The sequence below is a fragment of the Bombus terrestris genome, chromosome 16 (genome assembly GCF_910591885.1).
Source record: "Bombus terrestris chromosome 16, iyBomTerr1.2, whole genome shotgun sequence".
Classification (NCBI taxonomy): Eukaryota; Metazoa; Arthropoda; class Insecta; order Hymenoptera; family Apidae; genus Bombus; species Bombus terrestris.
The window spans coordinates 2629113-2644090 of NC_063284.1; the positions used below are offsets into that span (position 1 = coordinate 2629113).

Sequence of the window (14978 nt, forward strand, 5' to 3'; positions counted from 1 at the left end):
TGTTCCACTTAAAACTCGCAATTATTGTTTTATTATACATTAATTTAAATTAATTACGAGTATCTTAGGACCAACTAAGATTATAGTATACACTTTTATATTTTTTTATTATTATCGAATATTTTACAATAATGGTCTACGAAGTTTGGAAATAAGCGGAAATGACGTTTCTTTCTTTTTTATCAACAAAGAAATGCGAATAAAAACGTATAGCGTAACAAAGTGTGAAGACAAGTTTATTTCCGTAGTAATCAGAACTTTATTGCACGCAATCATAATTTTCTGTCAACACGTAACGTCATTGCAATTACTTGGTATAAAATATCTTTTGAAATGATTTAATAGCTCTGAAACAATTTAGAACCGGTTTTACTTGCATTTGCAAAGTTTGCAAAAAAAAAAGCTTTTCACCTGCAAAGAAATGTACTACTTACTAGTAACATCATATAATATTTCTAAATTTATCCATAAAAAATTAAATTCATTCATGAAATATGTAAGATTTAATATTTTGTAATAATGAATAATAATAAATTTTAATCAGTTACTAAAATCTGCAACATTTTGTAAATCAGAATATCCTCACAATGATAATTTTCATCTATATAGAATTCATATATACTATTTATTAAGAATTGATTCTAAATATAAATTTAAAAGAGAGATGTATTTATTATCAACATTATGCAACATTTATAAAATCACATATAATATAAATTATTATTATGAATTATTAATATACAACTATTAAAATCATATAACACTATTTATAAAACATTTATGATTTGCCAGTAATATACTAAATTAACAAAACTTTCCAGACTAAAATATCCTCACAGATATACAATTTTAATCGACATAAATACCATATCCTTAAAAAATTTATTCCTCAAATTAATATTAAAAAATTACTGTATAATAGAATTTAAAAGAATAGTGGCTCACAACGCTTCTGCGGCGTACCTAGTAACTTTAAGCATCGCTACAGCAGTCGTGTGGCAGCAGTGGCGCCTGGCGGGGCACGGCTCGGCGAGCATCGGCCGCTCAGTCAAGAAACTCGACTGCACCGAATCACTACGAAGCGAGGTTAAAATCGGTACGAGCCAGGAGCGCGGTGCTCTCTGTAACTCTAGGCTTTGCCTGCACGGCAGTTGCTTTTCTGACGAATTCAGTGTGCCGCGAGTTGCTTCCGTGTTCCAGAATTCAGTGTCCGTAAGTTATTCGTGTTCGAGCCGTGTTCCCTAGTGTTCCTTACTTCTCGCGGGTTAAAGGACGAGGCGGAACGGGAACGTCGAAGAAATCGTTTTTCTTTTCTCGACTATCGAATATTTGGACACGCGTCGCTCTCGTACTCTCTCGCGTGCGTACATGTATTTATTCGAGATCCACTGGTCAAAAAAAAAGCAGCCTAGTGACAGTGATGAGTGTTTCTTCGCTTGTGTTCGTGGCCGTTGTTCGGGGCTTACGTGACTGTGACCGTGACTGCTGTGCCGCCGCCGCCACCGTGATGTACTTCGCAAGCTCCGCCACCAAGGAGATGCTGTAAGTCAAATTTTCTGTATAATATTCTAATTCGTATTATAACTTTCTCTTTTCGTTACCCGCGAAATTGTAATTCCGTTGGACAGCCCTGTGCATCCATTACGGATAGCCTTTGCGTGCTTGTTTATGTGCCGCAGATGGTACGAAGGTCGATCCGGAAATGGGTCGAAATCGTGATTTCCTATCACGATTATCCATCGTATCTCGTACCTCTCTTCTTTCTAAGCTCGTTAGAATTTCTCTGCAACATTCCTTCTTCTAAGTCGTCCGTTGTAAATATTTTGAACATGGCTTTCTACTCGTCTCGGTATTTTCAAATATTCCATATTTTTTATACGTATCATATAAACAAAGGCTAATTTACATGTTGTATTAGAAAGAAATATAGGGTGGATATTGCTTTAGAGAAAAATTGGTAGGAAATTTATTCGGCGACGTAACGAGGCCGTTGCTCTTCGAACCGATAGTGCACAATTGCAGATGCGAATAATTTTCGTCGCGATTGTCGCGAATTACTCGTTGCCCCGTGTGTACTCAGCCGTACTTTTTTTTCCCTCTTTCGCGAGAGATAACGAGAGCGCGGGGCAGTTTTTTTGACGTTGGTCTCTCTCTCGCTGCGCAATAAAGGCGGCTCAAGGCAGCGCTAACATGGTGGCTGTTGCCGACGGAAACGTTGAAAGTCCGACGAAAAGGGTTCCCGATCGGTCGACCAAGGCATTTCCCATTTCCGCCCGTCTTCCGACCGTCCTCTTGAAGCCATAGATTTCTCGACGTGTCACGCTCGTATGTTACGTATATACGCGTACATGCGTGTGCATACGTGTACGTTTCCACGGCGAGGCCGTATGTATCGCTCCTTTGGTCGTCCGTTGTAAATGAAAACCTTACAATCCGCCTGCCTCGAAATTGGTAATTCGAACATATCAGCCGGACCAGTTTCGATTTCGAAATTCGAGCTCTCCGAAGCCATTCTCCAATATCTTACCATTGTAATACAGAATAGCTTCTCTGTTCTTGCTTCGTGCTGGAAACGCGGTTAGTCATGCATGAAATTATTACGATTCTTCCGGTGGCGATCATCGAATCGTCAACAAATTATGATAAACTGTGGTTATATTAGTTATCACGAGTATCGGGGAAAATGAATATTGAAACGTCAGGAAATTCCGTAACAGTAGTCACTTGCTGCACGGTGCATATGTACAGCAGTGCCACGTTAACTGACCGGGATTTTACCTCGTTAACTGGCCGGCCTTATCCCCCCCCCCCCAGTTCTTGGAAGACATTTTGCGATAAGTCTGTAATATTTATAAATATTCATGTGTGTTCAATAAACAAATGTGTCGCATATGCGTATTCATTGAAGAAAGATGCTTAGAATTTCCTTGAAAGATATTTCGTTAACTGGATACGTAAGATACATCGTCAAAACGAAGCATTGTATCTATATCATATGTTAATATCGTGTAACTGACTCTAGTGGTAAATTACGTACTATTTTAACACTATTTATATATGACGTAGATATACAAGTTTTATGTTTCAAATTAAAATTATTTAATTTTATCGTGGAAAATAGTTTCACAATTATTATACATATTAACGAATATTGCATACATATTTTACGATTGTGTAATTGACTCGAGTAGTAAATTGAAACTATTTAATACTTGTACTTATATTATGCGGTATACATAAACACTGTTTAATTTTTTAGTTGAAAATAGTTCTACGATCATTATGCATATTAACCAAGCATTATTGCAAGTTTTACGGTCATGTAATTCACTCAAATAGTAAATTACTATTTAATACTTGTATTTACAATGTGGTGTATATATATCCTAATAATATTTAATTATTTCCTTGTAAGTAGTTTCGCAGTTGTTATGTATATTAAATAACAAATGTATATAAAAATAAATTTGATAATCTTTGAGAGTAACACAGTTAATACGGTCGTGTGAGAATTGTATTGGCTGGCGAGTGGGTATGTGTAGTGGTGCGATTTTTCAAACGGTACTTGATGGCTTGCATGCACACTGCTTCGGAAATCTATGAAATTGATAGCCACTTACATAACGCGGTATACAGAATCGCGAGAGAATCCAGAAGCGATTAGACGCCATTTTTCACTGGCGTCCTTAACTCATTAAGCAAATAGGGAGTAACGGTTTGTCCGTGTGACTGTGTCGCGTCCGTGACGTGTACCGTTCCGAGCAACAGATTTTCGATCCGCCATGTTTTTCTCCGAAACATCGAGTTTCCTTCCGTAATCGTGTTTTCATTCATCCTTTGCCAACTTAACGACAAAATAATATGTAAAAATCGCGTTAATACAACATTATTAATGAATGTAAAATAACGTAACTAAATAGTTTATTGTTACTCGCTTATTTACTGTTTTGTTAAGATATAAAATAAGTATCAGAATAATAGATAATTTATGGAAGCTTAGTATGCAAACCCGACATACGAAAAGAATCTTCATGCTTTACATAAAGATTTAGATAATCATAAAGTACTAGAAATAGTTCAGTTTCTTCAAACTTTACGGGATTTAGAAACTTTGTATGATCTAGAGAAAATAATGGAACAAATTCTTAGAATTTCCTTTCATAACCTCAACATTAAAGAATAGAAATCAATAAAATAAACTGACTGAGAAGAACAAATATACATAAAATTAGCTTTTGATAGGTTATACGTAATGAAAACTGTTAAGCAAATCTTTGGAATTTTCTGTCATCAATTTCCATATCGAATTCGGAATTGAACAATATAAATTAACTAAAATCGGATATGGGAAAACATGTTTGTCTTTACCAGGCTAGATAACAAATTTAAAAACGAGTAATCTCGTCAGTCAACCTAAAAACGTTTATATTTCTTCGAAAAAATTTGACATAAATAATATACACGGGCATTTTATCGAGAGAAATTGAATTTTCGCACCATAAGGCCGTCCATTTTTACCGCATACAAATTCCCCTGGTTTATTTAAATTTATAGGATGTGGAATATTTATGGGACCGTTGAAGATGCTCGAAAGGCGAGACATTCCGCCCGAAATCGACGTCGTTCATAAATTCCCGCCCCTTTTGGCCCACCCACTCGCCTCTTGGCTACATATTAGAAATCGATTTTACGTTTGTCATGCTTCAACTAGCTGTTATTTATCTCGTAATATACGGATTGCAAACGGACTATCTATATTTAGTGCGTTTTGTTCATTTCGTAGAGACTTAGGAGAGAGAAAAGGAGAAAAAAAAAGAAAATAATGAAAAAGAGGAAATAGAACGCGAAATATTGAACGCGGTGCGATTCCAGTTTCCTCGAGTCGTTGCAAGTCACGAAAGTTGAACATATGTTGCGCTAATGGTTGCTGTGTGCGTAGGGCTATGCAAATAATACCTCTTCTCAGTTAAATCGGCCATTAGAGGCACGGTACAGTTACATTTTTATTTACCTGAATATCAAGATCTAAAATTAGCCTGCAAGCTTGCTTCGCTTTATAAAAAGAAAATTTTCTCCCGATTATGTAAATATTCGACAGGGACTTTACGTACTTTACAATGTTGGTACAAGTGGGAAAAAATACTGAAACATAAAATGCTGCTATATCAGGGCAATTATTTCGATAAAATACATTATATGCTTCGCTATGCTATGGGAAAGAAAAATTCATGAAATATAAAATCGCGAAACCGGTGTAATTATTCTAATAATTATTCGGTATATATATGGAATAGTATAATAATTGTTATATGATTCATAATAATTGTATGTGTCATTAGTAAAGGAAAAAAAAAAAAAAAAAGAAAAATTGTTAAGACACAAGACTTATTATCGATAAGATCTAAAAATATATCACCGGCTTGTTTCGTTTCATAAAAATAATATTTTCCCGCAATGCATATGTAAATATTCAATATTGATATAATGTAATAATATTGATAAGTATAGTTAATGAATAAATGAGAGTATCTGATATTCGATATAGGAAATTATGTTTTATAATGTTGGTAGGGAAAGAGATTGCACTAAAATGCACAATGGTGGGAAATCGTTAAAATAATTAATTGATATAGAACTAATCTACTTTCTAATGTTGGCAAAACAAGAGCAATTATTAAAATACAAAATGTAGTATGAAAATATAAAATTAGCCCATAAGTTAGCTTATCTTATAAAAGAAACATTTCCCTGTAATTATGTAGATATTAAATATAAGGATAATTTACTTAACAATATTAGTTAAAAACAAAAAAATTGTTGCCATGTAAAATATCACCAAACGAAGGGAGTTTAATTATTTAAACAAGTATAATAGCGCGTTAAATGGGATTTGGAAAGAGGATAATTATAATTCCGCAAACGAAGCGTAGTTCAAAAGATAAATGTTTGAATTAATAATTGGCAAACAGAAAAAAGGTACGCCGCGCGCTGCCTGTTAATTCATAAACTTTTAATCGCATCATTTTTAACGGTATGTAACATGAAAAATGTTAAACAGCCGGGTTTTATCCCGTCGAACGAGCTGCAAACGTAATCTAGGGGAATTACACGTGAATAATGTAACCAGAGGATCAGCGGTGTATATTCTTCTATGTCTTTTCTCACTAATCCGGATGTCGCAGTCCTAAACGCCTGATCTTTATTTTAATTCCAACTTTTCTTCGTTCATTATCATTTAAACAACACGAGATAATGTTTTTAACTAATTCTTACTAATTTCTTTTCTATTACGAAGATGATATTTTCTTTTTGAAAGTTCTCGTGGCTTTAGAGATATTATATCTAGTAACTTTTTTCTAATAACCTAGTCGAGTAATTCTGAATAACATTTGTTTTATTACTAGACGAAAAGATACTTTATTTACCTATGTTTTAAAAATAATGAAATGAGTTATTCTGACGATAACTCGCAACTCAATTTCAACTTTTATTATCTATCCCGGAACATCGTTGCGGGATAAAAATTATGCATAAGCTCAAAAAGTAAATCGATCAAACTCGGGGCAAATGCATCTGCATTTTAGTTTATAAAAGTGATGGATGTGCGGGTGTATAGTAATTTCTTTGGCGAATCGGTTCATCAGATAAGGTTTCTAATAAAATTGATGATTTTTCCCCCATAATTACTTTTGCCCCCGAGTCCCAATTATTAATTACTTAAAACAATACTTTCATTAGAATTATTTATAAATGTCTTAATAGGATTATTCATAATCATGGGATTTATATATAATCTTGTAGATTCTTTTTTACATATTTTAATTCCTTTCTCAATACTTAAGAATTATTTTCAAGTCCTAGAAAATTTCTATCTTCTCGAATGCAGAATTTGTTAATTTCATAGTGATTTCTAGTTTTTTTCCATTTCTCCCAATTTTACTTAAATTTATATTTATATCAATTATATTAAATTCAATGAAATATCCCTCTGTACCTATGAGTATACTTCATTTCACATAAAATTTCCTTTAATGTCGAATGAAAGTTCCCGTTCTAAACCCCTTTCTATACAACGTAAATCCGCTTTTGTAGCAGAGGAAAAGTCGGAAGAGCAGCGAAGTTCTCTGATCGAAGTCCATAATCGTATCACGTAATTACACGTTACCTGATCGCATATTGTTCACCATGATCGGTAAGGAATTACGGATGGTTCAGATTCATCGATCGCGATCCTCTCACCAAACAGCAACCAATAGCATCGTGTTTAGGATTAGCAAAAAGCCTCCTAATCAAGTGAAATATATTTCTATTTGCTCTTTTATCATTTATTCCTTTCTACCTTTTGTTCCCTTCATTATCGTTGGTTCCTTCTGTGACTTTTTTCTTTTTCTTTTTTTCTCGACACACATTTTATTCTTTCTTTCACCATCAGGCCGTCGGACGCGATACTTCATCAGATTAATTAAAAATATTAGTAAATCGACAAGTTGCAAGTCGACAGACCTTACTTTTAATAATTAATTTAATCTTTATCATTTTCTCGTAGAACATATTGCAATAGATCGTTTCGTCATTGTCGTCACGTAGAACAATGTTCTATAGATACAATTCCTCAAAAATCAAATTATTTTTAATGCAGTTGCTCGATTTGGCTGCTCAAAGTACTTCTTTATTATATATATATATATATATATATCAGTTGTTTATATTTTCTTTATATTTCACGTCATATCATAGTGATTTCCCTAGACTCATTAAAAGTAACAATTGGTAGAATGAAAAATATGTAGAATCAAAGATCGACAATGTAAGTGGTGGCTAAACGAAAGGCGGATTCATCGTCATTTTCGAGGTGGGTTTGGCGCGCGTGGAAAAAGTAGGTTGAGCGCCACTCGGCCTGCAGGACCGCCTAGTTTTTGTCGAAATCGATTTGTCGAGGAGGCGTACACGGATCGCGAACATTGAGACGCTTCCGAGTCGTCTTACCCAGTAATCGTATAATCTGCTGTTATCAAGAACCTTGTTCACGCTATGCTCCGTGGAAAAACAAATACACCAACTATTCTAAAGACAAATATAGGAAAGTTGGTCTAGGGGAATTTTTAGGGGACAACAAAATTAGAATTTAATATAAATGGTGGGCTTTGTTTTTTTTAGAAAACTTGAATCCGATGTGGAATATACACCTTTTGTAAGAAATTGAATGTAGATGAATATCCTGAGGAATCTCTAAGATTGGAAAGTAATTTGAGATATAAACATTTCGCAATGCGTCTACAGGAATTTTTAGGGATTTCTAGAATTACAGAGATGTAAGTTGCTATACATTTGCAAGTTTTCTATTAGCTGGTTTTCTTTAGTTAATTCTCTATTTCATTTTTATGCTATTTTATGTCTTCAAAAAGTCCCCAAAATACTTGTGATAATTATTAAAGTCTTCCTCAGGTTATACAGTTAGTTTTTAAGACAAATGTTATAGGTTCGATATTAATTACAATAAGAGAAATCAATAACAGTTACACAACTCAGCTAAGGGCTCAACGACTTAGTTAAAAATCACAATGAAATGAAGAATAGGTTGGCAACACGTGATTCAATAGATCAGAAATATCGCGTTTACAAAGATTGGCGGCCATCATAGGAAGAATGGCATGAGATGGGTGGTGGCAGAAGAAAATCGACTACGCGAATCTTGTTTACCTGATTCGAATGGAAATTGCAAGCTCATTGCTTGCTTTGGGGAAATAGGACTAGTTTGCGTCCGGAACTCTTTTTCAACGATCATTTATTTTGGCGGCGGCCATTAACTTTTTACACTAGAACCCCCTCACTACCGCAGCCATCATGAAAATTTGATTGAATACAAAATTCCAGCATCATGAATGAGGAAGACGCATAAATTATTCATTTTCATAATTAATTTCGCTTTGATATTTATTATTGACATTCCACCGCATCAATGTTTAATTAGCGACCATCTGCGTCTCCCATTTTGTTGATCCCATGTAATGACGGATTAGTGATTTTTGAACAAGTTTTTTTTCTCTTTTTTTTTTGATAAAAAATGATGGAAAATTGGGAGTTGTGAATCAACTGTGGAAAATTCGGGAAATTCCATTGGGAAATTATTCTATTTTGACGACCGATGTTTGCTAGGTGTAACTATGTATCAACCTAAAGACGATGCAAATTTAGGAATAACACGAGGAAGATAAAATTATCTTGTCTGGATGATAATTACTTGCCACTTGTAATTGTAAATCAGCCCAAGATCGAGCTTATAAAAGGAGTTTAAGAAAATAATTGTATATTCAGATAAGAAAAACGAGATGGAATAATACATATTTAAATAAAAAAATAGTTAATATATCGTCAGAAAGAGATTTGTCGTTCTCCGAGATACGATTAAGAATTCCTGAGATCTCGCAAAAAATTGCTTTCGTCTCTCATTACGTAAATACTTAAAATTCATAAATTACCAATACAGACGGTTACTTTTATAGCAAGTTTCCTTCTATTCGACAGTAGATGATACTCAATAACCACGACAAAATGAAATTGTCGAGACATATCAGCTCATCGAGACGATTCATCGAATAGTTTCTCGAATTTTCTCTGCATTCTCACACTAACCTAAAACCGTCAATTTCTTCCTTTTTCCTAACATAAAGCCGTAGTTTCGTTATATAAACCAATTAGTCCAATCGATTTCTCCTTTGTCAATCGGTTATCGTCGCAGGAATTAGAACGTCAAAACCGTGAGCTGCCGTGCAACCATGTCGATCATCGATTTCTCGATGATTCTTATTAATTAACGAGTCGCCGGTTCGTAATCCTCCGATTGGAATTCAGGCACGCCTCACATAAGCGTTCAAAGTAATTAACACCACAGTAGATGGATCTCGGGGAAACAAAAGAAAGATTTTAGTACGGATAGATAGGGGTAGATGGCAGCGCGATTGCGCGTAGATTTCTCCGCGATCGGTCTCATCGATTTGTCGCATACTTCGCGGCTGTCTTCCCTCGTTACGCGTGAGATTTTCGAGCCGCTACGTGAATATTTCAGCGATAATACGCCATCTAAAATAGTCATAATTTATTCGACGAACCCACGCGACTGAGCGCCAGTAGTAATCGGTCTTTGCTCGATTAATACAACGTACAGTATCGTATTGATTAATCATGCGAGATTATGCCAATTTTAACGATATACGAAGCGTGGAATGCGTGCCAGATGAGCACAGATCAAGCAAAACTTTGTTTTATTATTATTATTCTTATTGAATATCGATTATCCGCCGTGATTTTTCTGATAGTTAAGTCAATCTAAGTATATGCATACATCTGTTAAAAAATACTACAGAATAATTTGTACTGCGATTTAGCTTATCACTGGGAGATTATATTTTATAGAGATTTTTTAAAGATATTGACTCTAGGTAATTTTAGAATACGTTGCTATTATAATTTGATATAAAGCTTTAGATATATAAGGCTTTTCTTTAACACAGTAGATCTAAGGGACTTTTTGGAAACTCTAGGATCAGAATTTAATATAAAATGTACACTTTTTCCAATAAGCTGGAACTAGAGGGATTTTTGAAAAAACTTCAGGGAAATTTGAGACTAGAATTTAATACAGTATGAAATATGAGCTTTCTTGATTTTATATTGGTGAGATTTTTTTAAGGTACCGGATCTATCTGGAATCTTCAGGGCATACTAGAATTAAAATTTAATATGAAATGTAGACTTATTTTATTACATTGGAATTAGGGGCGTTTTAGAAAATTCTGGAATTAGAATTTAGTAAAAAAATTTCGATTTCCTAAAAAGAAGTTGAGTTTGGCGGAAGGATTAGAGAATCTTAAGATTAGGATCTACAAGGAAATGTTGCGTACTAATCGCTAGAACGTGTTAATGGGTAATCCTAAGTCAGAGAATCGATGGAGAGAATATCATTTGATGTCTGTCAGCGAAAACCAGTTTCGTTGTTCGATTGAAAACAGGATTTCAGCGGGGAAAACTCTGTTTCCCGGCAACAGCATTATATTCGCAACTTCCCCCCCCCCTTCCCTCCTCTACGCCTGCGTTTTCGTGGAAACAGGAATTCCATTAGAGCTTTCAAATCGGCCGACTCTTTCATCAGACAGGATCGATTCCCACCGTCATCGTCTATTCGAATTAAAACGAGCCGCGCCGTTTCAGACTTCGCAGAACGTATCAATCTGCGCCGCCGCCATTGCAGAAAGAGGAAAAAAAAAAGTCAGTCGCTGCAGTAAAATTAACAGAGATACGTCCGTAAAAAGAATTCGCGGAATTCCGGTGGTACGAAAATAAACTTTAATAATTTCCTATTAAAATTTATTCAAACTTACATCTGAATATATCACAGTTTGATCGTTGAACGAAATAAACATACATATCGGATTGAGTATGTAATAAAGTTCACGCTAATTTCTACGTCTAAAGGAATATTGCAAAAATTATTTAAGAGGCGTAAAAACACGCGTATTTGAATTCTTTCGCGAAAGGTATAATAAAATTGCAGAAAAAAGAAACGCTCCTTGGTCATAAATATATTTGATATGAAAATAATAACACGTGATGCGATCTTTTAAGGAGACTCGAACGAATGTACCTAATGTTAATAAATATTTAGATGTTGAAACAGCTTCATAATGATCGTATAATATCAGTATCGATTCTTCGTAAATTTATCGTAACTCGTCGAATCGTTGAAGGTCTTGCGGTGGTGTTAAAGTTTCGCGCAACAGCTCGCGGCATTTTGCACCGAAACTTGGCGACGAAATTCTACGGGCAATTTGCACGGCGTATAGGCTGCCGCGCAAGTGGGTCAGCCTCTTGGTATCCGCGTGAAAAAAGCTTAAGGCGCTGTCTGCGGCCGTTTCACTCGGCTCTTAACGCGTTCAGCGCAGCAGATAATGTCGACGTGAACCGTCGCGAAAATTCCACTTGCTTGTTTCGAGAATTTTTATCGATGTAATCGTCTCTCGCGAAGAAATGACAAAAAAAAAAAAAAAAAGATGACAAAAACATGGCAAAAAAAGAAAGATCGTATCACGTAGAATATTTAGTATGTAGCACTATGTTTTTCTAATAAATTATGCATTGACGTTTTTTTAAAGCAAGTTTTAAAGTATTTCCGTTAAGAACTGTGATAATTCTTTTTTGTTTCCACGCAGTATCGCGTTTTTTCACATTTGCAAGAAATTATACTGTGTATGTACATTGCTGGGGATATATCTTAAACTCTTTCCGTGGATCTTAGGAAATGGACGTGATCACGTGGTTTTACGTGTTTTAAAGTTTGTATTAAATTACACTTTACATATAGGTTATACTATGCAGTGCCCTGTGCTTGATATTTCGGTATTAGGAATAGATTTCGAGAACTTTCTCTATGCAAATATTTTGGTAACTGATCGTTACCACGTAGCACTGCGTTTTTTTTTTACATTTGCAATAAATTACATTCCATGTAAGTCTTATCACGTTAATATCTCGTTAGAAGCGGCTCGTGTGTATTTTCACTCGAGAAATTAACATTAGCCCGTGGTACTACGTTTTACGAAATGCACACCAAATTGCACTGCTGAAATTACGGTTTGGTCGTTGGACGAAATAAACACATTTTCTTTTGGCAACGTATTAATAGCCCATCGATGGTGGTTCTCGCGCAATTGTGCCTGCGAACATGGTACAGACAGCAATCGATACGACGGATACGTAGTCAAGTATCGCGTGAAACGGTAACCAATGTGTTAACACGCTGTCGGCCCAGAAATACGAAGGAAATGTTAACACTTTCACAACCGCCTACATAAGGGAGAGAAAATGGCTGGGAACAGCTGCACGCTGTCAACTAAATTACTAATAAGGGAAACAGTATCCATATTGCACCACGCATTATATTTATGTATGGAAATATTTGAAAATCAAATATTATAAAGTAATCGTGCTTGAATCCTATCTTGTAATAGTAGAATAAAATTTTTTCCTACGGCGTCTCGGTTTCGAGAAAAAGGAGTTTGAAAATTTGTTAATACACTTTTGGTTAAGGGTTTGGATTAGTATTGCGTAAATTTTTCATCTCGCTTTAAATACAGTGTGACAGGGTTAATAGATTTTGCATACATATATCGAAGGTGTTGATAAAATGTGAAAGGTGTTAAACTTTCTAATACTGTTGCTTTTGCATGATTCTTATATTGATGGGTCGTTAGTGGGGTGAATTTTATGTTGGTTCCACTGGTAGAGTAAGTTTGGTACCACTGAAATGGCGCAACGCGATTTTGCGGTACCGATACCTAGGCGAGGCTGACGAAAATACACCTCACCCGTTCTTTAATCGTCTGGCCCGCCTCTATCGAAGCCAAATCTATCCTGGTTAAGTAAAACGGCATAATATAGTCGCGGAAGGGCAATCCATAATTAATTTCCATAATTTAATAATAAAACGTAGTTTATCATAATTCTTAGACGAGGCCAGGAGGAACTTTCCATTCGTTTCTTCATTGATTTTCTTCAGAAAGAAGAAAGATGGTTCTTCAAACTTTGTCAAACTTCATGAAATTGTGGTATATTAGACAGAGGAAAAAATATTCATGAAGAAAGCGTTAAGAAAATCCCTGGAATTGCTTTCCATAACCTTAATTTTTAAAAAGAAAAGGACAGAATTCAATAATGTAAATTTATAGGAAATAAATTGCAGATTGGTTAATAGAAAATTAGTTCTTAATGGTTTAAGCTTGGTACAACCGTGCTTTCTATCGAACCTAACCTCAAATCTCCGATAAAGTAGAACTGTACACAATTTGATAAAACTTAATATACTATGGTTCATATTTAATCGAACTTTCTGAAATTTGTTTTGCATAAAAAGGTTTTTAATGTTTTACTTTTTGAGCAAGATAAAATAGTATTATAAAGTTTCATCTATATTAAACGATTTATCCGCGATGTAAATAAAAAGGTATGGGAAGGAAAATATTTTTCGTGGAAATATTTTACGGTGGAACAATTTTTACGTTTAGGAATATATATTTGGACACGTCTGACCGCGTACTACCTCAAGCGTGTTCCGGACTGTCGATTCGTAAATAAATCGCGGTAGACGTCGCTAAATCACGTTTACTACATCGGTACTAGGGCCGCATCGTTTGGTGTTGCGATCGCGCAGCTTTGCACACACGCGACACATCCTGCCGCTCTCGAAAGACTGCTACGTGCCATTACCGGCTGACATGTTTGGACATCATTGTTTATAAGCGCTTTTACGCCGATCAGGACACCGCTGCCTCTGTGTACTAAACGCTAATTGATCAAAGGAAACAGTATACATCTTGTAACATCTCGTAAACGATTGACGTACGTATTACTACATGATATAGAAAGTGATTCTTGTCGATCATCTATTACAATAAAGTCGAATTTACACTGTCACTTTGGAAGCACACGGTGGATGAACGCTGTTAGCATCCTTGTCACGTACGCGGATGAGAAATAAAACAGTGTAAATTCGGCTTAACGAAGACCCAAATTGCGATGTGAAATAGATTGAATTTATGTTAATTAATTCTCAATAGTATCATTGAATCATAAATGATTCGTATATTACATTTAAACTCAATAGTATACCATGATACAGTACTATAATATAACGGTAAATTTCAGTGATGATATGGTAATATAATGTAATATAGTGATACAATACTACATCTATCTAAGGATTTTCAAAAAATTCCTACAAATATAAGGCAGAATTTACCATAAGGTGCATTAACCTCTCTGTCTCTCTTTCTCTCTCTCTCTTTATGGCTTTATGCCACATTTTAAAACTTAATTAAGCCTCATAATGATGTTACGACATCAACAAATGGAGAAACGTTATACAAAAAACAGAATAATAAAATTCGGAATGTGCAGAATGAAACCTGGAAGAAAGAATCGTATCG

General features: G+C 35.0%; 1 protein-coding gene across 2 annotated transcripts in view; it reads left to right on the forward strand.

Moving 5' to 3' along the window:
* Positions 1-1019: 1019 nt before the first annotated feature.
* LOC100649677 overlaps positions 1020-14978 on the forward strand; it is an 80751-nt gene continuing 66792 nt past the window's right edge. For both annotated transcript variants that reach the window (XM_003403124.4, XM_012319799.3), the window contains exon 1: positions 1020-1542. The gene's annotated coding sequence lies outside the window, so the exon portion shown is untranslated. The remainder of the gene's footprint in view (positions 1543-14978) is intronic.